Source organism: Odocoileus virginianus, chromosome 5 (genome assembly GCF_023699985.2).
Source record: "Odocoileus virginianus isolate 20LAN1187 ecotype Illinois chromosome 5, Ovbor_1.2, whole genome shotgun sequence".
NCBI classification, from domain to species: Eukaryota; Metazoa; Chordata; class Mammalia; order Artiodactyla; family Cervidae; genus Odocoileus; species Odocoileus virginianus.
In genome coordinates this window covers 88,596,619-88,618,703 of record NC_069678.1, presented here as the reverse complement: position 1 = coordinate 88,618,703, position 22,085 = coordinate 88,596,619, and the positions used below count along the sequence as shown (strand labels likewise).

The 22,085-nt window shown below is 49.7% G+C and overlaps 2 long non-coding RNA genes across 2 annotated transcripts in view; both read right to left on the bottom strand.

The window, feature by feature from the left end:
* LOC139035282 (uncharacterized) overlaps positions 1–22,085 on the bottom strand; it is a 104,046-nt gene that overhangs the window by 64,540 nt on the left and 17,421 nt on the right. The gene's annotated exons all lie outside the window — the stretch shown is intronic.
* On the bottom strand, positions 13,229–21,313 carry LOC139035078 (uncharacterized). Its single transcript, XR_011487593.1, has 3 exons — positions 21,053–21,313; positions 17,457–17,710; positions 13,229–13,625 (listed from the first exon to the last, which is right to left on the bottom strand). It is a non-coding gene; the product is annotated as an uncharacterized lncRNA (long non-coding RNA).

Genomic DNA, 22,085 nt, shown 5'->3' with positions numbered 1-22,085 from the left:
TCATTGCGGCGGCGTCGCTGGTTGTGGAGCATGGGCCCGAGAGCTTGCAGGCTTCAGTAGTTCAAGGCTCCCAGGCTCTAGCGCACAGTTGTCACACACAGGCTTAGATGCTCCGCGGCATGTGGGATATTCCCGGACAAGGGATCAGACCCTTGTCCCCTGCATTGGCAAGTAAATTCTTTACCACTGAGCCACCAGGGAAGCCCTGTGCCATTTTTTAGATTCCACATGTAAATGATATCATATGGCATCTTTCTCCTGACTTACGTCACTTAGTCTGATCATCTCTGGGTCTATCCGGGTTGCTGCAAATGCCATTCATTATTTTGTTCTTTATAAGAACAGCCTTCAGTTTTGATACCTCCTAGGCAAGTGCTACTCAACGTAGACATTTTCCTTGTGTGATGCTAACACCCACTGCCCTCTCAGTATGTTCTAAGCACCTGGCATCTTTCTACAGGAGGGGCAGTGGGCAGAGCTCAGGCTTGGGTGCCAGACTACCTATATCCAGTCCCCAGTTTAAGCCCTTGAGCATGTCAATACCTCAGTTTCCTCTTCCATAAAATAGGAATTGCAGTATCTAACACCCAGGGTTGTTTTGCAGATTAAATGCATTATTGTGTGTAGAGCCATTGGAATAGTACTTGGTAGACAGAATCTTTTAATCCTTTAATCTTGCCATCGAGAGAGAGATAGCATTCTTCTTTATAGTCTTTTCCATTATGGTTTATCACAGGATATTGAATGTAATTCCCTGTGCTGTATAGTAGGGCCTTGTTGTTTATCCATCCTATATTTAATAGTGTACATATGCTAATCCCAAACTCCCAGTCCTTCCCTCACCCACCCCTCCCCCTTGGCAATCACAAGCCTATTCTCTCTATGTCTGTGAGTCTGTTTCCGTTTTGTAGATGAGTGCATTTGTGCCATATATTAGATTCCACATATAAATGATATAATAATGAGAGATGCTCTTCTTATCTCTACTTTACAGATGAGGCACAATGACCCGCTCTCCGCCCTACCATCGCCGCTGCACCCCAGGGTCTAGGTATCGGTCGAATTAGCGTCAAGCCTCCGGGGAAATAGCAGACCACTGTATTTCAGCCTTAAGAGAACGTCTGTTGTCATCGTGGCCGTTACTCAGCAGGACTCCTCTGGTTTCCTATGACACCCCTGTGCAGGCCCTTGGGACTCCTTCAGCTCCCCCACCAGCACTCCCAGCCAGGCTGGGAACCGCACAGTGCCCTGGGGACCCCAGCTCATCCACGGGTCCTCCCAGGGAACACACATGAGTCTCCCCCACCTTGGCTGCCTGCACATTTCCATTACCTCCAGGGACGATTCTCTTTTTTATTCCCTCTCCCCTCTCCTGCCTGGACACCCTGCTGCATCACCTAGAGAGACTCCAGCTTTAGGGAAACAAAACCCCAACAGAGAACTGTCTTCCAGATGTCTCTTCCCAGCTAGTCTCAAAACACAACCTCCCTAAAAGGCAAGGAAGCTCGGGCTAGCTGCTGCCTAAATGGAGGAAAGAAAGAGAAAACAGCCCTATCTCCAGTCGTCACCCCCACTAGAGTATGGGTGGGTGATGGAGCCCTGTTTGGGGTGGATCCCCAGAAGTTGGATTCTGGCCCAGGAGCATCCCTCCGGCAGCCCCAAATGGAGCCACTCACTTCCTGCATGCACAGTGGGGACACACACCCCAGCTGACCATTATAATGTAGAGCAGAGAGCCTTGATGGAGGTTTTGAGAAGCCATCACTTCCCTACAGACAGCAGAGAAGGCTTCCAGGGAGCTTGGCTGGGCTGGGTAAGGAGGGGACACCACCCCATAGGGATGAGGCTCAGCAGAGGGAATAGCTAGAGGCTTGACCTCACAGTGGTGTCTAAGAAAATGGTGCCGCAGTGAGCATGAGGGGAGGCGTGGGTAGAGAGGCAGATGAGGGCAGTTGGCAGGGGCCTGGAGTGCTGGGCTAAGGAGCTTGGGTTTCATCTTATACGCATTGAGGGGTCACTGAAGGGTTTAGAGTAAGGAACGGTGTGTCCAGATTTGAGTCTGGGCAAACATTCTGGCTGCAGCCTGGGGAATGGATGGGGTGGGCGGTGAAGTCAGGGAGACAGGGAAGACAGATGAGAATGCCATTGCAATTGTTCAGACGGTGGGGGCCCGAACAGGGGCCTGAGGGCCTTCCCTGGCAGTCCAGTGGTTAAGACTCCACCCTTCCACTTCAGGGAGCACAGATTTGATCCCTGGTCAAGGAACTAAGATCCCGTCAGCTGCATGGCGAGGCTAGGGAAAAAAAAAAAAAGACTCATCTCCAAACAGGTGGGGGAAAAAGACCACATAGGCAGGCTGGGGCCAGGGAAAAGTTTCAGTGCCACCTATCACCAACTGTCCCTTCTATCTAAAGGACTGTTTCCTTCAGGCCCACAGACAGAATCCTGTTGCCCACCCCCCAAGAGCTGTACAGTTGGGATAGCAACAGAATGGAACCTGAGGCTGGGGAGGGGCCTTTGGAGGGGCCTGCCCAAGGCTGAGCCAGCTCCAAAGCTAGGCTAGAGGGCAGAGACCTTGAACCTGTCTCACAAAATGACAAACCCACACACACTATACACTACACACCCCCACCCACCCAGGCACACCCAGTTCACTCAATCCCGAGACAGGCACATATAACAAACACACGCATAACGCCTGCCTCACCCACACCATCCATCCCCCTGCAGGGGACCGCCACGCACACAATCCCATTCTTCACTACACGTAGACATCAGATTTCAGTTCATCACACACCCCTGCCACACCAACCACACAAGACCTGACAGACTTCGTGCATACAGATAGCAGACAGACCACTAACACACACAAATCCAGCCCACACCACACACACGGGCTGAAGGAGGCCAGCGGGTGAGTTGGGCTGAAGTCCCATCCAAACTCCATCGCTAGAGCTGTGTGTCCAGGGGACTGAGGCAGCCTGAATGAGGCACCATTTACTAGCTCACAACAAGGCAGTAGTTATTCAGGCAAAACACAGTCTTGCAGAGTTGGCTCAGGTTCTCAAGCCGAATAACACCCAATAGAGTTCCATCTATGGGAACAAACTTCATAACCACTTCTATGTAAGTGATCTCAATCCTCAGAGTGAGAGACAATGCACCTCCAATTATAAATGACGGAAAAACTCTGATATCAAAAGCAACTCTAAATATATTAAGACGTCTGTGATGTTCGGTGCAGGCAATAAATCTCATTTTCTACCTAAGCAGATCACCACTTTTACCCCTCCACTAAATAAATGTTGAACAAATACATAAAGAATATTGATATAACATGTGTTGATTTAATCAGCACCCTGGGAATCCTCAGGTCCCCATCTGGCCCTGGGTGGCTCCTTCTCACCTCCAGCCATTCCGAGATGCTGGCAGGGAGGGGTGGTGGGCCTGGCAAAGACCCCCTGGGTTCTGAGCAGCTTCTCCCCGTGAGGCGGGCAGCCCACCTGGGGGCTGACTGAAGACGCAGTGCCTGGAGGGGTTTCGGGGTTTTTTTTCTAAACCCACACTTGACTCTGTCCACACCGAACTCGCCTGTGTGCGGTCTTTGGGGAGGCTGCACGGGAGCAGAATATCGATCAGATGGAAGGAGAGAGAGAAAGAGGAAAAACACCTTCAAAAGCAGAGCTTCAAATCCATCATCGGTTCCCAAGGACCCAAGACCGTGAGCACAGCCCTAAGGGCTTCACAGGTGAGACACGGGGATGCAGAGACAAGCATGCATGTGCACAGACACTGTGTACACAGAGACATACCTGCAGACACAGAGACAGCTCACAGCGGCAGGCTCGGAGCCACACTCGTGTGTACTGACACGTACACGTAGCACAAAAGCAAGAGCATGCGTGTCCGCGCAGGCAGAACAGGCCCAGAGGTACCTACAACTGCCCAGGGGAGAGACATCTCCAAGCACGCAGGTACGTGACACTTCACACAGAAGGTGTCTGCACACACACGGGGATGCTTGTGCACGTTCGTGGACACACACACCGCCGCCCGCTCTGAACACCTTACCTTGGGGCGAGTGGGAGCAGTGCCTTGTGCCCTGCCCACCACCTTTTCTCAGCCTCAAGATGGCTGGAGCCAACTCCTGTATCATTGTAGTCACATGATGTAAATGATACATACCTACCTCCAGGAGGGCAAAGTGGGCCCTGACATTTGTCCATTCATTCTCAAATCCCTGCAGCCAGGCAGTTAGTGTGCATTGGGACCATCATGGGAGATTTTTTTTAATTACTGGTGCCTGGGCCCGGGCTTCCCAGGTGGCGCTAGTGGTAAAAGAACCCACCTGCCAATCAGTTCAGTTCAGTAGCTCAGTGGTGTCCAATTCTTTGTGACCCCATGGACCGCAGCACACCAGGCCTCCCTGTCCATCACCAACTCCTGGAGTTTGCTCAAACTCATGTGCGTTGAGTCAGTGATGCCATCCAGCCATCTCATCCTCTGTTGTCCCCTTCTCCTCCCACCTTTGATCTTTCCCAGCATCAGAGTCTTTTCAAATGAGTCAGTTTTTTGCATCAGGTGGCCAAGGTATTGGAGTTTCAGCTTTAATATCAGTCCTTCCAATGCAGGAGACTTAGGAGACATGGGTTCGATCCCTGGGTCAGGAAGATTCCCCAGGAATCTGGAGGGCATGACAAGCCACTCCAGTATTCTTGCCTGGAGAATTCCATGGACAGAGGAGCCTGGGGGTACAGTCCATGGGGTCACAAAGAGTTGGACATGACTGAAGCGACTTAAGGGACTTCCCTGGTGGCTCAGACGGTAAAGCGTCTGCCTACAATGCAGGAGACCTGGGTTCGATCCCTGGGTCGGGAAGATCCTCTGGAGAAGGAAACGGCAACCCACTCCAGTACTCTTGCCTGGAAAATCCCACGGACGGAGGAGCCTGGGGGGCTACAGTCCATGGGGTTGCAAAGAGTCGGACATGACTGAGCGACTTCACTTCCCTTCACTTGAAGTGCCTTAGCAGGTAGGTATGCCTGGGCCCAACCCCTGGTGACTCTGACTCAATTGATGTGAGGACATCAGGCACTGAGTACGTTTCTTATTTGTTTTGGAAACAACATCCACTTAGAGCTTTTATTTTTTATTTTTAAATCAGAGTATAATTGCTTTATAATACTGTGTTAGTTTCTGCTGCAGAGCATGAATCAGCCATATATATACATATATTCCCTCCCTCTAGAGCCTCCCTCCCACCACCACGCCCATCCCACCACTCTAGGTCATCACAGATCACTGAACTGATGGATGGATGTTTTCCACCCTACCCAGCTGACTCCAGTGTGCTTCCAGGGTTGAAGTTACTGGAGCATCTGATGGGGCCTCTGGAGTCCTACCAGCAGCTTTGTCATTCGGCAGGACAGCCCTGAGGGTGTGAAGGTGTCCCTACCCCTGCCCTTCAGCTCACCCAGGAAGCGCTTGAAACACTGGCCTGACCCCCACCCTCCCAAAGACCCTTTTTTTTTTTCCCAAAGACCCTTTCGAAATGCCAGCCGGGCCGAGCAGGGTAGCGGTGCAGGCATTCACGCACTGCGGCTGCCCCCTGCTGGCCAGAGCCGGCCAAGCCCAGCTGTCTCTGTGACCTGCTCCTCCCCACCAGGGCTGATCCAGGCTGAGATATGAGGGCAGCCAGGAGGGGACTGTCCTGAAGATTATTAAGTCCCCAAACCCTCAGCTCTGCGCCCTCCCACTAAGGCCCAGTCCCAAGCTCCCTCTTGGGCCTGGGCGATCACAGAGGTCCTTTCCTTGGTAGATGTACTCAGTGGTAGCCAGGAATGCCCATGACCTGGGCCAACCAGGGTAGCTGGGGCTACAGAAATGAATGAGAAAAGGGCCTAGCCAAGGAGCTCCCCCGTCCATCCTCCAACCATTGCCCGAGCCATCTCCTTCAAGCTGCGTCTTTCTCTACTCCACATATACACACACCCCTTACCGGTTCTCCCACTGCCTTTAGGATCAAGCCCAGACCCCTGAACACAGCTGACCTGCCCCTCACAGCCTACTCCTACTGCCCAATCTCCTTAGAAAGCTTTCCGCCCTAAGGCCACCTAGCAAACTCTCCCTCACGTGTCCATATAATGCTTCTGCCAGCTCCTCCTCCTTCCCTGACCTCTTTGCTCTACCACTCCCCACTCTCATTAGCTGCTTCCTCCTTTTTTTCTGACCATTATATACTTGCCTTTTATAATAATTATCTGTTTGTGTATCTGCCTCCCCCTACCAGACTGGGGGTCCCCAAGGGCAGCGGCAATGGGTGAGAGATCAACAAAAGCTTGTAGAATGAATGACACTTTCTCCATCGCCCAGTCCATAGGGAAAGTGAAAGTGAACATGTTAGTTGCTCAGTCACGTCCTTCTCTGCGAGCCTGTGGACTGTAGCCTGCCAGAATCCTCTGTCCATGGGATTTCCCAGGCAAGAATACTGGAGTGGATAGCCATTCCCTTCTCCAGGGGATCTTCCCAATCCTGGGAACGAACCCAGGTCTCCTACATTGCAGACGGATTCTTTACTGTCTGAGTCTCCAGGGAAGCCCGGTCTATAGGGAGCCCTTCCCAAACTTGCTCCACCACATGGATGGGCTGAGCCCCTTGCTTGGAGCCACAACCCTGAGAACAAGGAAGAAAAACAACATTAATGCCAGCAAAACATTGACTGAGTGCCAGATGTACATTCAGTTCCAAGTGCTTACATGTATTAATTCATTTAACCCTTACAAAAGTATCCCCAATTTAGAGATGGGAAAACTAAGGCACGAAGAGATTAAGTAACACCCAAACACACAGCGGGGTCATTTGGAACTGGAATTGCCACAGGCCACACTCTTCCCCACATTCCCCTCTCAAGGGAAGAGAATGTAGGAGACAGGTGGAGAAGCTGTGTCCACTCTGGCCCGGGCCTGCCCCCACCCAGGGCCTCCTGTGGGATGCTGGTGGGGGTGGTTCTTCCCAGGAGGGGTTAGGCCCAGATTCTCCCTGCAGCCGGCACTTCCACGGCTTCGGCTTCTTTCACTTCCTTCTTAATTTTTCTGACAAGCGCAGATGCCACTGCAGCTGACAACCAGCCTGTCAGTGTGAACGGAGAGACAGATCCAGCTCTCGTTTGTCCAATAAGAGAATGGAATTGGACAAGGAGGCAATTGAGCTTTGGGAGACCTGGAGGCTTGGGGAGGGGGTGTGGCAGGAATGGGAGGGTCCCCAACAGACAGGGAAAGGGTGCAGCGACCAGATGTGAGTTCTGAGATGCCCACAGACCCTCAGGACCACCCCTACTTCTAATTCTTCCTTCCTCCCTCCTTCCCTCTTCCCATCCTTCTGTCCAGACTTGGTGAACAACTACTGTATGTGGGGCTTTTACTGACCACTGGAAACATGAAGGATGAAGGTGACCGTCTGGGCAACCGACAAGGTCAGACCATCAAGTCCTGGCACGGGAAATGCTTTGATGAGGCAGGGCCCAGCTGTCAGGGTTTGGATCGGCCTCCCAACAGTGTGAATTGCACAGGGCCCTGAAGTTCCAGGTGGTGCTAGTGGTAAAGAACCCGCTGACCAATGCAGGAGACGTAAGAGATGCAGGTTCGATCCCTGGGTCAGGAAGATCCCCTGGAGGAGGGCATGGCAATCCACTCCAGTATTCTTGCCTGGAGAATCCCCATGAACAGAGGAGCCTGGTGGGCTACAGTCCATGGGGTCGCAAAGAGTCAGACACGACTGAGAGGCCAAACACAGCACAGCAGTGGCTCAGGCCTTGGGGGGGGGGGGGGGGCGTGGCACCCCAACCACAGAAAGTGGGCTTCCCGTGTGGACAGTTCTTCCTGACAGCTGACCTCAGACTCTCCAGCTGCAGGGCCAAGTGTCATGATCTAGCAGACGGGCTACTGGGGTGATTGGCAGAGGATGTCCTCCCCTCCGAGGACTCAGCCCCAGCCAAGCAGCCTACAGTCCCAGGGAACAGAGTAACAAGGCTGAGCAGTCAAGGCACACACATCTCCGGTCTTTGCAAACCCCTCAGAGGTGCAGCAACTGAGCACATAGCACCGCACACACAGACGTGCAGCGCGTCGGTGGGTCGGCTGTGGTGTGTCCAGAAGTGCTCTTTGTCAGAGTGCCCCTGTGTGTGCATAACTCTGTGTGTGTGTCTGTCTGTCTGTCTGTTCACGTCTGGGAAGGTGAGGGGCAGTTACTGTGTATTCGTATCTCTGTGCTTTGTATAATTGCAGCTTGCCTGTCTGTGCAAAACTATGTCTCTGGGAACTTCCCTGCTGGTCCAGTGGCTTAGACTGTACTCCCAATGCAGGGGTCTGGGTTCAACCCCTGGTTGGGGAACTAGATCCCACATGCCACAACTAAGAGTTCCCATGCCTCGATGAAGATCAAGAATCCCATGTGCCACAACTAAGACTCGGCACAGCCAAATAAATATAAAAAAGAAAAAAGAAAAAGAAAACTATGTCTCCAGGTACCTACACGGATGTCCCTGGGACACTGTCCTGGGCTAAGCCCTTTGTTCTCGTCACCAGTATCAGCATGACTGAATCCACTGACCCTCTGTGCTCTGTGCTTTACCAACATGTTTTTATTCATCCCCATTTAAAAAGCTTCCTGACTCCCACCCTTTCTCAAGCCACATGCATAGGAGTCTCAGAGGCTAAAGTAAACGTGAAAGTCGCTAATTTGTGTCTTTTCTTTGGGATCCCATGGACTGCAGCCTGCCAGGCTCCTCTGTCCATGGAATTCTCAAGGCAAGAATACTGGAGTGGGTTGCTGTTCCCTTCTCCAAGGGATCTTCCCAACCCAGGGATCGAACCCAGGTCTCCCACATTGCAGGTGGATTCTTTACCATCTTAGCCACCAGGGAAGCCCCTCAGAGGCTAGGTCATGCCAAATTCCATGGTGTGATCTTTGAGGCCCCTCGCCTCAAATAGCCTAAAGCTATTCCTCTAGCTGTATCTCCCAGCTTCCCCTCTCCTCAGACTGACATCCGCCCTCCCCTCATGTCCAGGAAACTACTACCCACCTTGCAAGATCCAGAAACAGAAAATATTGCTTCCTCTTGGAAGTCCTCCCTGATGGCCCTGCCACCTCCTCCAGGAAGCCTTCCCTGACTTCAAGAGTTGGCACCTTCAGTGTTCCTCTGATGCCCTCTGGGTGGTCCTTGCGTGTTACACACCAGGTTCTCCATCTGAACAAGGAGCCTGGTCCCCCCACTGAATCTCCACCCCAGCACAGAGTATGTGCTCAGGAAATGTTGGCAGAGCACGTAATGCTTGGCTAGCTAGGGGTAAGGGAAGCAGGCAGGTGACCCAATTTCCATTCCCTGAGGCTCAGCTGGCTTCACTCAAGAACATAGCTCTGCTCTCTCCCCTGAGAGGAGTGGAGCTGTAAGGGTCAAGTTGTTTGGTCCAAAGCAGACTGTGTGAAGTTGCCATCTGAGAGCTCCATAGAAATGAGCCCAGAGCAGTGCAGCTCCCTCTCCCCCCGTCTACAGCCAGTCCCGGGGACCAGTCACAGCCGCCCACCCCACCCTCAACCCAGCCGTCAACGCAGCAGCAGCAAAGAGGCCTCCCTCTGAAGGGCATGGCGGGAGGGAGGGCAGCAGAGGGAGGTGGGCGAAGAGGGGAGAAAAGGTCGAAAGAGTAGGAGAGCAGGGAGGGAAAGAGGAGGGAGAAGAGGAGGGGTGTGCTGACCGTTTGTTTCCCTTTGTCTTTGCAGGCTGACGCTTCCCACAGTTGACAATTGCATGGCCCCCAGCCCCTCCTAATTACCATGATTAGCACTGAGCAAGCTGCCACATTTTATGACTCTCCAAAACAAAAAAATAATTAAAGCAATTACTGTCATTAACATGTTGCCCTCTTCACCACCTTCTCTGAGAGTGAGCAGCGAACAAGCCCCAGGGAATCATGATTGGGTGCCGTCCTCCCCTATTTTGCATCCCCCACCACCACCTGCCCCCTCCAGAAGCACCAGCCAGGACAGCTCCAACCTCCACCCCAGTAAGGCTGGAAGGCCTCAAGGAAGGGGACCCCCAGAACGACCAGGGAAGCTGGAGCCAGGCTCCAGGAAACTGCAGAGAGGGTGCCACCCTGGGCCAGGAGCCCACCAGGCCCAGTCACCCAGGACCTGTCCGTCTGCAACTCCTCAGTGCTAGGCCGCCTCCTCACCACCCCACAGGCAATACTTCCCCCAAGCCCTGGTATCTCTCTGGCTCCTAAAACTCCCATCACAGCCCAGGCCAACGTGCTACCACTCCCCAGCCAAGTGACTTGGTCACCCAAACCCCAGAGCTTCCATTTCCTTGTCTGCAAAATAGACTATCTTGGGGACTTCCCTAGTCGTCCAGTGGTTGAGAATCTCCCTTGCAACATAGGGGATGCAGTTCAGTCCCTGGTTGGGAAACTAACATCCCACAAGTCATGGAGCAACTGAGCCCACACACAACTAGAGAGTCTGCGTACTCCAACAAAAGATTCTGCATGATGCAATGAAGATCCCATGTGCTGCAACTAAGACCTGAGGCAGCCAAATAAATAAACACATTTTTAAAAAATGGCCATCTTAGCTTGCATGCTGAGTAGCTTCAGTCATGTCTGATTCTTTGTGACCCCATGGACTGTAGCCTACCAGGCTCCTCTGTCCATGGGATTCTGCAAGCAAGAATACTGGAATGGGTTGCCATTTCCTTCTCCAGGAGATCTTCCTGATCCAGGCATGGAACCCAGGTCTCTTATGTCTCCTGCATTGGCAGGTGAGTTCTTTGCCACTAGCACCACGTGGGAAGCCCTAGTCAGCTTGGACTGCTATAACAAAGTACCACAGATGAGGTAGATTCAATAACAGACAGGACTGGAGGATGGAAGTCCAAGATCAGGATGCCGACAGACTCAATTCCCAGTGAACATGGCTGATTCATGTCAATGTGTGGCAAAAACCACTACAATATTGTAAAGTAATTAGCCTCCAACTAATAAAAATAAATGGAAAATATATATATATAAATGTAACAAAGAAGAACAACAACAAAAAAATTCCCAGTGAAAGGCATCTTCCTGTTGGTCTCCTCTCACGAGCGCTCACATGCCTTTCCTTGGTTCATAAACAAGGGGTTGGGGGAAGGAGGGAGAGGGAAAGAGAAAGGAAGCAAACCCTCTGCTATATCTGCTTACAAGGGCACGAATCCTACCCTTGGGGCCCCACCCTCACATCCTTACCCAAACCTAATTACCTCCCAAGGGCCCCATTCCAAATACCACCACACTGGAGGTGAAAGCTTCAACATATGGGTTTGGGGTGGGGAAGACACAATTCAATCCACAATATGAGCTTTGAAATGTCCATGGAGCAATCACTTCCTCACGGATGCCTTGGAAGATTGACTGACCAACAGGAAGCACCTTGAGCCAAGCCTGGCACACAGTAGGTCCTGTCACCAGTGGTTCTGTTCAGTGCTCCCCTGAAGCAGAGCATGACGGAGGTAGAGCAGAAGGATTTGCTGAGAAGGCTGGGGAGGGGGCCCGGCTCCAGGTTACGATGATTTTGAAAACCACAATGCCTGTGACCCAGGATTATGGCCATGGCCTCCTAGCTGGTCTCCCTGCTCCTGACCCTGCCCCTTACCCTTCAGTTCATTCTCAACATATAAACTGAAGTGAATCTTTTAAAATATGCCAGAGACTTTCCTGGTGGTCCAGTGGCTAAGACTATGAGCTCCCAAAGCAGGGGACCCAGGTTTGATGCCTGGTCGGGGAACTAGGTCCCACATGCTGCAACTAAAAAAAAAAACAAAAAAAAAACCCACATGCCACACTAAAACCCAGTGCAGCAAAATTAAATATAATTTTTTTAAAAAGAGAATTCAATGCTAAAACAGGCTAACTCCAATTCACTGTGCTCTAATTTATTTTCCCTCTAATAGATTACAGAACTGGCTACCAGTTCCTCCCCCCTTGTCTGCATGCCCTTCTGCAGCATGACAGTGCTGATCCTTGCACTGAGAAGTTTGGTCTTTTTCACTATCCCCTGAAGCTGGGCTTGACCATGTGACTTGCTTTGGCCAATGGGCCAATAGCAAACATGGTGCAAGCAGAGATTTGGGACGTGCTGGTGCACAGGGGCCTTTCCTTCCTCCTGCCAGGAATGCTTGGCATTCCCACAGGAAAAACCCTGATCCAGCCTCCTGAAGGATGAGAGCACAAGGACACAGGCCCCAGCCATTGCAGCTGAGGCCCCAGACAAATAAGCAAGGCTCTAGCCCATTCAGCCCTACCTAAGTTGACCCACACCAGAACTGTCCAGCCAATTCACAGAATTATAAAAAATGATGTGTCATTAAAAAAAAAAAAAAAAAAGAGTAAACCCTAATGTAAACTATGGGCTCTGGTGATAATGGCGTGTCACTGTAGGCTCATTGATTGTAACCAATGTTCCACTCCAATGGAGGATGCTGAAAATGGGGGATGCTTGCATGTGTGGGGACAGGAGATAAAAAAGAAATCTCTGTACCTTCCTTTCAATTTTGCTGTGAACCTAAAACTGCTCCAAAAAATAAAGTCATTACATTGCAAAAGTAATAAATACTTGGGAAAAAAAAAAAAAAAAAAACAGGGACTGCCCTGGTGGTCCAGTGGCTAAGAATGCGCCTCCCAGTGCAGGGGACATAGGTTCAAGCCCTGGTCAGGGAACTAAGACCCCACATGTCCCGGGACAACTAAGCCCACAGGCCACAACTAGAGAAGCTCACACACTAGGACCACTGAGCCCACGCACTCTTGAGCCTGTGCTTCGAAACAAGAGAAGCCTGCGCCCAGCAACACAGTGCAGTCAGAAGAATAAACACACACACACATAAGTCAGATCAAGTCACTTCTCTGCTCAGAATCCATCTCACTAAGGGTAAAAAGCAAAGTCCTTATGATGGTCTCCAAGGCCACTCCGGCTCCCATCCCCCTCACCCTGACCTCAGACACATCCTAAATGCTCCTGCCGCAGGGCTGGCCCATCTACTTGGAACTCTTCCTCCAGGGACTACTCACCTCCTTCAAGACTTGACTCAACGTCTGCCCCGTGAAGCGGCTCTCACTCAGCACCACTCCCAATCCCCTTATTCCGTTTTATTCTTTCATCCTCCCATTGTGCTTAACACCTTTTAACATGCTTTGTGACTTACTGATTTACTGTGGCCATTGTTTATTGTTTAACCCCCAGAAGGGCAAGGATTGTTGTCTATTTTGTTCTGTTTTCCCAGGACCTAGCTCAATGCCTGGCACATGGTAGGCACTCAGTTAATATTTGTCTAATTTAATTGAGGAATTGTCATCTTAGTCAAAGCCTATTATTTCCTCTGGACGAACTAGCGGCACCCATGGCGGGATCTGAACCAGCAGAGACACCAGCATAGCAACAGCGGAGCAAGGTCCTTCACACTGTGCAGAACAAATCTTCAACAGTGACACCATGTGGTAGGAATGAGAAACAGCAGCAGGGGGCCTTGTTTCTTCTAGGAGTGGTCCTGGAAGCAGAGCTGACCTCATTTTGACTGTATCAGCCACAGAGATTCCGGGGCACTTGAAACACAGGAGAGAAGCTCAATCAGATCTTCTTCTAATACCCAGCAACAGTCAAGCAATTATTTTAAAACTTAAAGTTTTCACTTCACATCTATTAGGAGGGCTATTACATAAATCAGCAACAAAATTTAAGTGTTGGCAAGGATGTAGAGAAATTTAAACCCTCGTGCATTGCTAGTGGAAAGGTACAGTGCAGCTGCTGTGGAAGACAGTGTAGTGGTTCCTCAAAAATTTAAACATAGAATTATGATATGATCCAACAATCCCTTCCCTAGGAATGTACTCCAAAGAATTGAAAGCAGGGATTTAAACAGATATTTATGTACCCATGTTCACAGCATTATTATTCACAATAGCCAAAAGGTATAAGTAACCCAATTGTCCATTGACGGATGAAAGAATAAGAATATATGGTATATATAGCCTTAAAAAGTAATAAAGTCCTGATGTATTGCTATAATAGGGGTGAACTTTGAACTTATGCTAAGTGAAATAAACCAGTCACAAAAGACATATACTGCATTGTTCCACTTAAATAAGGTAACTGTAGTATTCAAATTCAGAGAGACAGAAAGTAGAAGGCTTGTGGCCAGGAAGTAAGAAGGAAGGGGTAATGGGGATCTGGGGTTACTAGGTACAGAGTTTCAGCTTGGGATGATGAAAAACTTTTAGAGATGGAAAGTGTTGATGGTTGTACAACAGTGTGAATATACTTAATGCCACTGACCTATACACTTTAAAAATACTGAAATGGTTATTTTTATTTTATGTATATGTGTATTTTACCACAATTTAAAAAAAAAAAAAAGTTTTTTAAAGCAGGAAGAAGCCTCCAGAAAATAAAAAGGTTGATGTAACTCTGAGCCAAGTAAAGGTGCTTCAAAGTGTGGCACAAGGATGCATACAGACCATCTTCCTAACCCCACGTGGAGTCCACCGAGCCATTGACAACAACTGACCTTTGTCTTATTTTTCCCACTTCACCACATTGGAAGTTGGTCTCATATTTCTTTTCAGGGTCCTTCTATAATAACTCTGAGTCCTGAACACTCAAACTCAATTGTGCAAAGTATATTCTTCTATGAGTTTCCCTTCCACTAAAAGATAGCTGAGTTCTCTCCGCATCCTGCGATTTGGCCAACAAGCCAGTCTAGAGTCAGCTGACTCTCTAGAGCCTGCAGCTTTGTTTGACATTCTAATTACTATTGATCAGGGCACATGCTCTGTAAAGTTAGATGCTCACTTGTAGAAAACTGATAAGGTGCAAATGATTTCCATCCAGAAGAGAAAATAACCCCAAAGGTTATGGTTGTATTGCCTTATAGGAATTTAACCAATTTTGTATTTAGTCATCATATTCCATCACTGCTTTTCATACGAGTTTCTCATATCCTCCTTTGAATCAGCTCTGCTCTATTCTCATTGAGTTAAATAATATTTTGGTTGTGTTCACTGTATATTGCTTGAGAATTATATTTATGACATTTTAAGACATGTACTATGACAACTGGGGAATGTAGATAGCTGCTGAAGTGTACCCCACACCCTCCTGGGGGGTTTCTCATCACTTCAGCTTTCCCTGCTCCCCTCCCCCTCTTTTTTTCTTCCCCTTCTCGTCCTCCTCCGTCTTTTTTCTATGTCCGTCCCTCTCCCTCTCTCCCCATCCCTTTCTTGCCTCCTCCCTCTCCCTCTCCCTCTCTCTACCTGAAAATCCCCATTCCCCTGTGCTCCTATCCCAGGCAATAAAATCAGGTCACCTCTAGAGCAAACTGCTTAAATGCAGTCATTACAAAACAGAATATTTACCGTCTCAGTTTGCCTTCCTGCACCTAGATTTCCTTCTTCCAGGCCTCTTTCTAGAAAAACCGGTGGTTACTTGCCTGACTTGTATAATGGACCCATCCTAGTGATGTTCTTTAAAAGAATGGGGGGAGGGGTCTAATTCAAGGTCAAGTGTGTCTCCATGTCTAGAAACCAACGTTATTTCCAGAAACCAACTATCCCCAAGTGAGCTTCCTCATGAAATTACAAAAAAGTAAAAATCTTCTTCTCCAGATAATATGCTACATTATTTTTAAACTGATTATTGTTGTTATAGAAAAGAGCTTGCTTCTTATTTTTCTTATTTTGATTCCAATATCTCACAAAACTCTTTTATTTGCCATAGTTAATTGTTTTGAGTTAATTTTACTGGGTTTTCTAGCGATCAAATTGGGTCTTTGGCAAATGATGTTAATTTTCCCATAGCTGAATTTTGTAATCATGCTTCCTGTCTCATCACATTGGCTGTAACATGTGTTCTTTGCTATGATTAAAGGTTTTGAGCAGCTATCAAGAAAAATGTACTGGCAAGCAAAAAGGCTAGTGACTAAGTGGCTAAACAACAACAACAAAAAAAAAAACAATGGCAGTAATTTAAATGTGAGGTGATGGGACAAGGCCTGGACCAGTATCATGCCTGCAAAAGGACAGAGAATTTAGATGCTGAAACAGCAATGAAGGCAGAAACTGAACGCGACTCCAGGTCTGCATGCCTGAAGCCCAGGGGTCCACCTGAGTGACCTGGTATGGTGGGTGCCCATTCCACCTTCTCATGTCTCACAGTAATTGTTTTAGGGATGGACACTTGATCCAAACCTATGCCAAAGAGGCCCTGGCATTCCCCACCCCCATGACCCAAGTTAGTCCAAACAGACATGACGCTCAGGAAATTTGTTGGATGATTGGCCAAGGGGATACCCCTCTCTCTCCCAAGACTTGAAGGAAGAGACCTAGAAACTGCAAGTATCCAACATGGAGAAACAGGCCTCAGCATCAGGATTAACAAACCCTGAACCAAACTCATCTTGAGGTTGATGGTAACTTTGGACTTTCACATCACATAAAAAATCACCCATTCCTTTTACTGGGTGAGCTGGTTTGCTCCAGTTCTTTTGTTGTTGTTTAGTCATTAAGTCACGTCCAACTGTTTTGCAACCCCGTGTAATGTAGCCTGCCAGGCTCCTCTGTCCATGGGATTCTCCAGACAAGAATACTGGAGTGGGTTGCCATTTCTTTCTCCAGGGGATCTTCCCAACCCAGGGATCAAACCTGCATCTCCTGAATTGGCAGGTGAATTCTTTACTACTGAGCCACCAGGGAAGCCTTGCTTGTTAACTTGCTTATATAAAGAGTTATATTGTTAACTCTGAGTATAAAGAGTTATACTCTGTTAACTTGTTAATATAAAGAGTTCCAACTGATCTACCAGGAAATTGACAATATTTCGAATAGCTACTATAACTCTGCTACAGTGTATTCATCTGAAAAGAGGTGTGAGGGAGAAAAGTAATTAGAGTTCTCAGTTTACAAACATTGCCTAAAATGTGAATTCAAGAGAGAAATTAGCAGATACTTTAATTGTCTACTCCATCTCCACATTCTCACACTTAATCTACCTACTCTCTAAATATATTAATTAACATTGTCACAAATACTTTCCAGTTTGCAATGCAACTTCACACACTCCGAGTCATTTGGTTCCCGTGACAGATAAGAAAGCTGGGTGGTAACAGCAGGCCTCATTTTGTGTAGCACTCAATAGTTTGCAAGGCCCTCTCTCTTACTTTAGGTTCCTCTGGTGGCTCAGATGGCAAAGAATCTGCCTGCAATGCAGGAGACCCAGGCTCCATGCCTGGAAGATTACCTGGAGAAGGGAATGGCTACCCGCTAGGACAGAGGAGACTGCCAAGCTATAGTCCATGGGGTTGCAAAGAGTTGGACACGGCTCAGCGACTAACACTTTCATTTTCTCTCTTACTTTATCTTGTCTGATACTTGTATGCCTACCTCTTGCAAGTTCTTGACTCCAGGGAAACTGGTATATTTGTAGTTCTCTTGGCCCACAGAAAACTGTTCCACATTTCTATGTCTTCACCAGTGTCACTCACTCAATTCAGTCCTTGTTCAGTAGGTGAACTCCTATTCATACTTAAAAGCCCATGTCAGGTAGGGCACATAGTGGCACTCTCCCCAGGAAGATGGCAGGTGCTGTGGTCCTCAAGAAGTGTGTTGTCTCTGCCAGATTCAGCAAGATCAGCCAGCTGCTTATTGGGATAGAATGGGGGTTCTGGTCAACTGTTTTGTGGTTTGGGGTAAACTTCACCCATCACCAAAGGAAAGGCATCAGCCTCTCCACCAGCCCCCGGGCCATAAGAACTCCCTGCAATCTTGGCCAGATTTGCTCTCTTTGTTATATGGAGGGAGAAGGGTTAATGTCACCCTTAGTCTCAGGACATTTTTATTGGTTTTACAGGATGGACCTTCAAGCCAACCCAGTCTTTAGGCCTTCAGACAGGCCTCAAAGAGACTTACAAATAAACCTCAAGCTTCTCAGATTGGTCTCAAAGGGACCCTCACCTGGATCCTCATACTGGCCTCAGAGGGACCCTTCAATGGGCACAGATCAGAACACACAGACCTGCATAAGGAAACCATTTCCTCCAGCCTCAGTGCTCAGTTGCTCAGTCGTGTCCAAGTCTTTGCGACCCCACGGACTGTAGCCCACCAGGCTCCTCTGTCCCTGGAAGTCTCTAGGCAAGAATACTAGAGTGGGTCGCCATGCCCTCCTCCAGGGGCTCTTCCCAACCCAGCGACTGAACCCAGGTCTCCACATTGCAAGCGGATTCTTTACCATCTGAACCACAGGGAATCCCAAGAATACTGGAGTGGGTAGCCTATTTCTTCTTCAGGGGATCTTCTGACCCAGGAATTGAACTGGGGTCTTCTGCATTGCAGGCGTAGAGTTTCCTTCAAAGACACTCTCCCAAGAGCCAGCACCCAGCCCTCACTGCCCACATGCCTGCAGGACTCTGTCTGGGAGAGCATTCCTGAGTCTGAAGGCCTAACTGGGGAAGACTAAGGATGCTCGTGGTGGCCATAGCGACCAGCTCGATGTCCTGGCTCAGAGCAGGTGGGACACTCAGCTTTCCCCACCTTATTGCCACTCTGGGGAGTCTAGTAACTAGAATGACCCTCTCCAAAGAATCGGGGATCAGAGGGCAGAAAGGGTGGGGAGAAAGCTGTCCCAGTGTAGGACAGAAAGAATCTCTGGGGAGGAGGGGGATGGGGGCGGCGGGAAATGGAGATGAAGAGAGCAGGAGAGGTGGCCCAGGCTCTTTCTCTGAAGCTATGAGCTTGTTTTACCCAGGGGGCTCCTGGGGGCTATGGCACCAAGGCCAGGAATTTACAGAATTGGGTTGTAAATGTCAGTGTGAAATCTACCTCCTGTGTGTTCAACACAGTCAGGTCCATGCCTGGGAGGGTGGGCTGGCATTGCCAACTGAATACCCCCAGTTTCCCCACCTGTTCTTCCTCCAGGGCTCCCCAGCTCAGAGGAGGGTCCCACCAGCCCCTTGGCTCCCCAGCCTGAGAGCCTCAGCTCAACCTGAACCAACGCCAACCCAACCAGCCTGGACTTTTCCTTTCCCTCCCACCAACCTCCAGAATCAGTCTCCCAGAAACCACCTCTGAGCTTTTGGAACCTGCAAGGGATCCCCACTGCCCAGGTTAAAGTCAAAGCTCCAACTCTTCACACCCTGGCTACCTCTGACCACCCCAGAGTCCTCTGCTTGCACACACCTTACTTTCTGGCCAGATTCAGCCGTGCCCAGCTCTCATTCCCAGACCTTTGGTCCTGCCACACCCCCAGCCTGCTGCCTTCGGTCTGGAGCTACTCATTCCATTCACGCCTTTGCTGGTATCACAAAGCCATTCTCCTTCAGTAGTGCCACCACAACGCCCCCTCCTGCCTAGGATCCTGTGGCATTTTCACCATTTCTAACAAACAAACAAAAAAAAAAGAGTCCTGTGCTGGGCGATAAGGACTCTGAGTGATTCACTGTTGAGTTCCATTAACAGTGTTTGCCCAGATGAAGTCACTCGTGCAGTCATTGTGTGTTTGTGGAGCGCCTACACCACTCCTGGCTGTCTGGGCCCTGGGGCACAGCTGTGATGAAGACAGGACTGGACTCATGCTGTCCCAGGGGCGTTAATTCTCGAGTGTGTCTGTTCGGACACCTTAGCTACTTTCAAGGACGCCTGTCCAGACTTGGTGTCCAGGACCCCAGGAATCCAAAGCAGCCATTCACCTGCCCCATCTGCTCATCCACACACGTCCCGGCCACGGGAACGTACAGAGCAGGTGTGCACACAGGCACCTGGGCACGGGGTGCTGGGGGCTGCGCGTACACATGTGCAGGGCCACCCGGGGAGCACAGGGGTCCTGGGGGGCCACCGCCCTCCACGCCGCCTGTCAGCACGTCTCCCCCAGCCCCCATCCTAAAGGTTCCCAGCACGCCGTGCTCCTGCTGCTTAATTTTGCTGAACACCGAGTCCCAACCCCATGTTAATTGGTTTTACTCCAGCCTTTTGTGCCTCTCATTAAGTGAGGAAATGCCACCCATAAAATTTTAATTTTAAAAGCCAACTTGTTTGTTTTATATTGAAATTCCCCAGGCAGCTCCAGCAGAGAGAAACAGACACATTTTCATTTCATTAAAGCAACTTGAGTGAAGATAAAAAAGAAGCTGAAAAATTAGATTTAAAACCAGAGCAAGAAACATTTAAAGAAAATGAATGAAAATGAGCCACCGGTGGAGACCAGGCTCCACCTCTGCCCACCTTCTGCCTCTGCAGGGAGATGGTGGAGCAGGAGGAGGAATCAGTGAACACTTTGGCTGGCACCCCCAGAAGGCTGGACCATGGGCTCTCCCCCTCCCTGAAAGTTGTAAAGTGTTGTTCCCTGTCTGATGAGTACCATTAGGAGGTCAGTGACATCTGCTTCAGCCACCAACACAGAATTTCCAAATTCTAAAACCTAGAGGAAGCAGGCTGGAGGGACTCCACCACTGGGCCAGCAGCTTCCTCTTCCTCAGAGACAAACCGCCTGATGATTATAGGGTGGTTATGAGGATGAAACAGACTAATATACTGAGAACACTTGAAACAGAGTCTGGTATGCAGTGCTTATTTAATGTTAGCTTTGGGACTTCCCTGATGGTCCAGTCGTTAAAACTCCATGCTTCCACCGCAGAGGGCAAAGGTCCAAACCCTGTTTGGGGAAATAAGATCCTGCCTGCCATGAGACGCAGCCAAAAAATATGTCAGCTGTTACTATACTCATCCTGCCGCTATACTTCCATTTCCTGTTGACCTTCCTCATCTACACATCCCCTCATCACTCAAAGGTCCTTTTAATGATGTCCCTGAGCTATAGACAGCTTGGGGAGATGGGGAGTGGGGGGAGAGGTCTGATGAAAGATGGGGAACACCCATTCCCTGCCAATTCTTGTGGGCCAAATCAATTCACTAAAATGTTATTAGCAATAGAACCTTCTCAAGGAAAGCCAGACCCCTCAGGCTCAAATCCCAGCTCCACCACTCACCAGTTGTTTGTTTAGGGGCAAGAGTCTTCTGGGCCTCAGTCTCTCGCTTAATAAAATGGGACCAATAAGTGGATCAGCCACGCGTTTTCATGGAGATCTAATAAAATAAGCTCTAAGAAGCGCCCAGCACCACTAAATGCCCAGTGAATGGCTGCTGTTCTGCTTCAGGTCTGGGGGTCTGAGGCTGTGAAGATGAAGAAGAGGCTGGGCAGGTGGTACCATAATAGTGACCTCAGCTCCCTGTTCAGCGCTGTTGCCATGGAGTCGTTATTAACAGCACTCCCTTTCATTCTCAAAAGTGTTCTAATCTGGATGACTAATTATGTGGTCATCCTACTCCAAACCCCCTACTCCAGTGAGGGGGGCCTTGGAGCTTGCCCCTGGGTCCTGACTCTTGACCTGTTTTCTGCCAAACTACAGACTCCTACGCCTAAGCCCTAAGCTCACGCTTGGCTCAGGCTGAAGAAGCTCATTACCTCAATGAGCGTGATAGAGCCAGGGTGGGGAGAGGCCCGGGAAAGGCCAACCATGCCCAGAAGGTACTGGGAATGGAGTCTGGGATTCCGGGCCTCCTGTCTGCTGCTGGGGCAATTTACGCAACTCCCACAACTCCCAATCCTCAACTTCCTCTTCTCTCCGGGGAAGGTGGGGGTGGAGGGATTAGCCACAGCACTATCTCTACCAACGGCTGTAGAGATCAGATCAAACCCGCGACTGGATGTGAAACTGTTTTGCAAACTGTAAAGTGTTGCTCACGGTGTGATGAGAACCATCCGGAGGTCACTGACATCTGCTTAAGCCGCCAAAGTAGAATTTCCTGGTTCTCTTCCTGGAGGTGACCAGAGATGGGGACACAGAGGGTCACAGAGGGGCACAGGCGAGGAAGGGGGTGGTCGGGCTGGTGCCTCTGCACACAGAGGTCCTGTAACTCACAGCCCGTCCTGCAGACCCTGATCCACCTCCCACAGGCCCCCAGCACCTGCACAGGGCCCTCCGGCCCCCTCAGAGACCCAGCCCCCAGGCAGCAGCAACG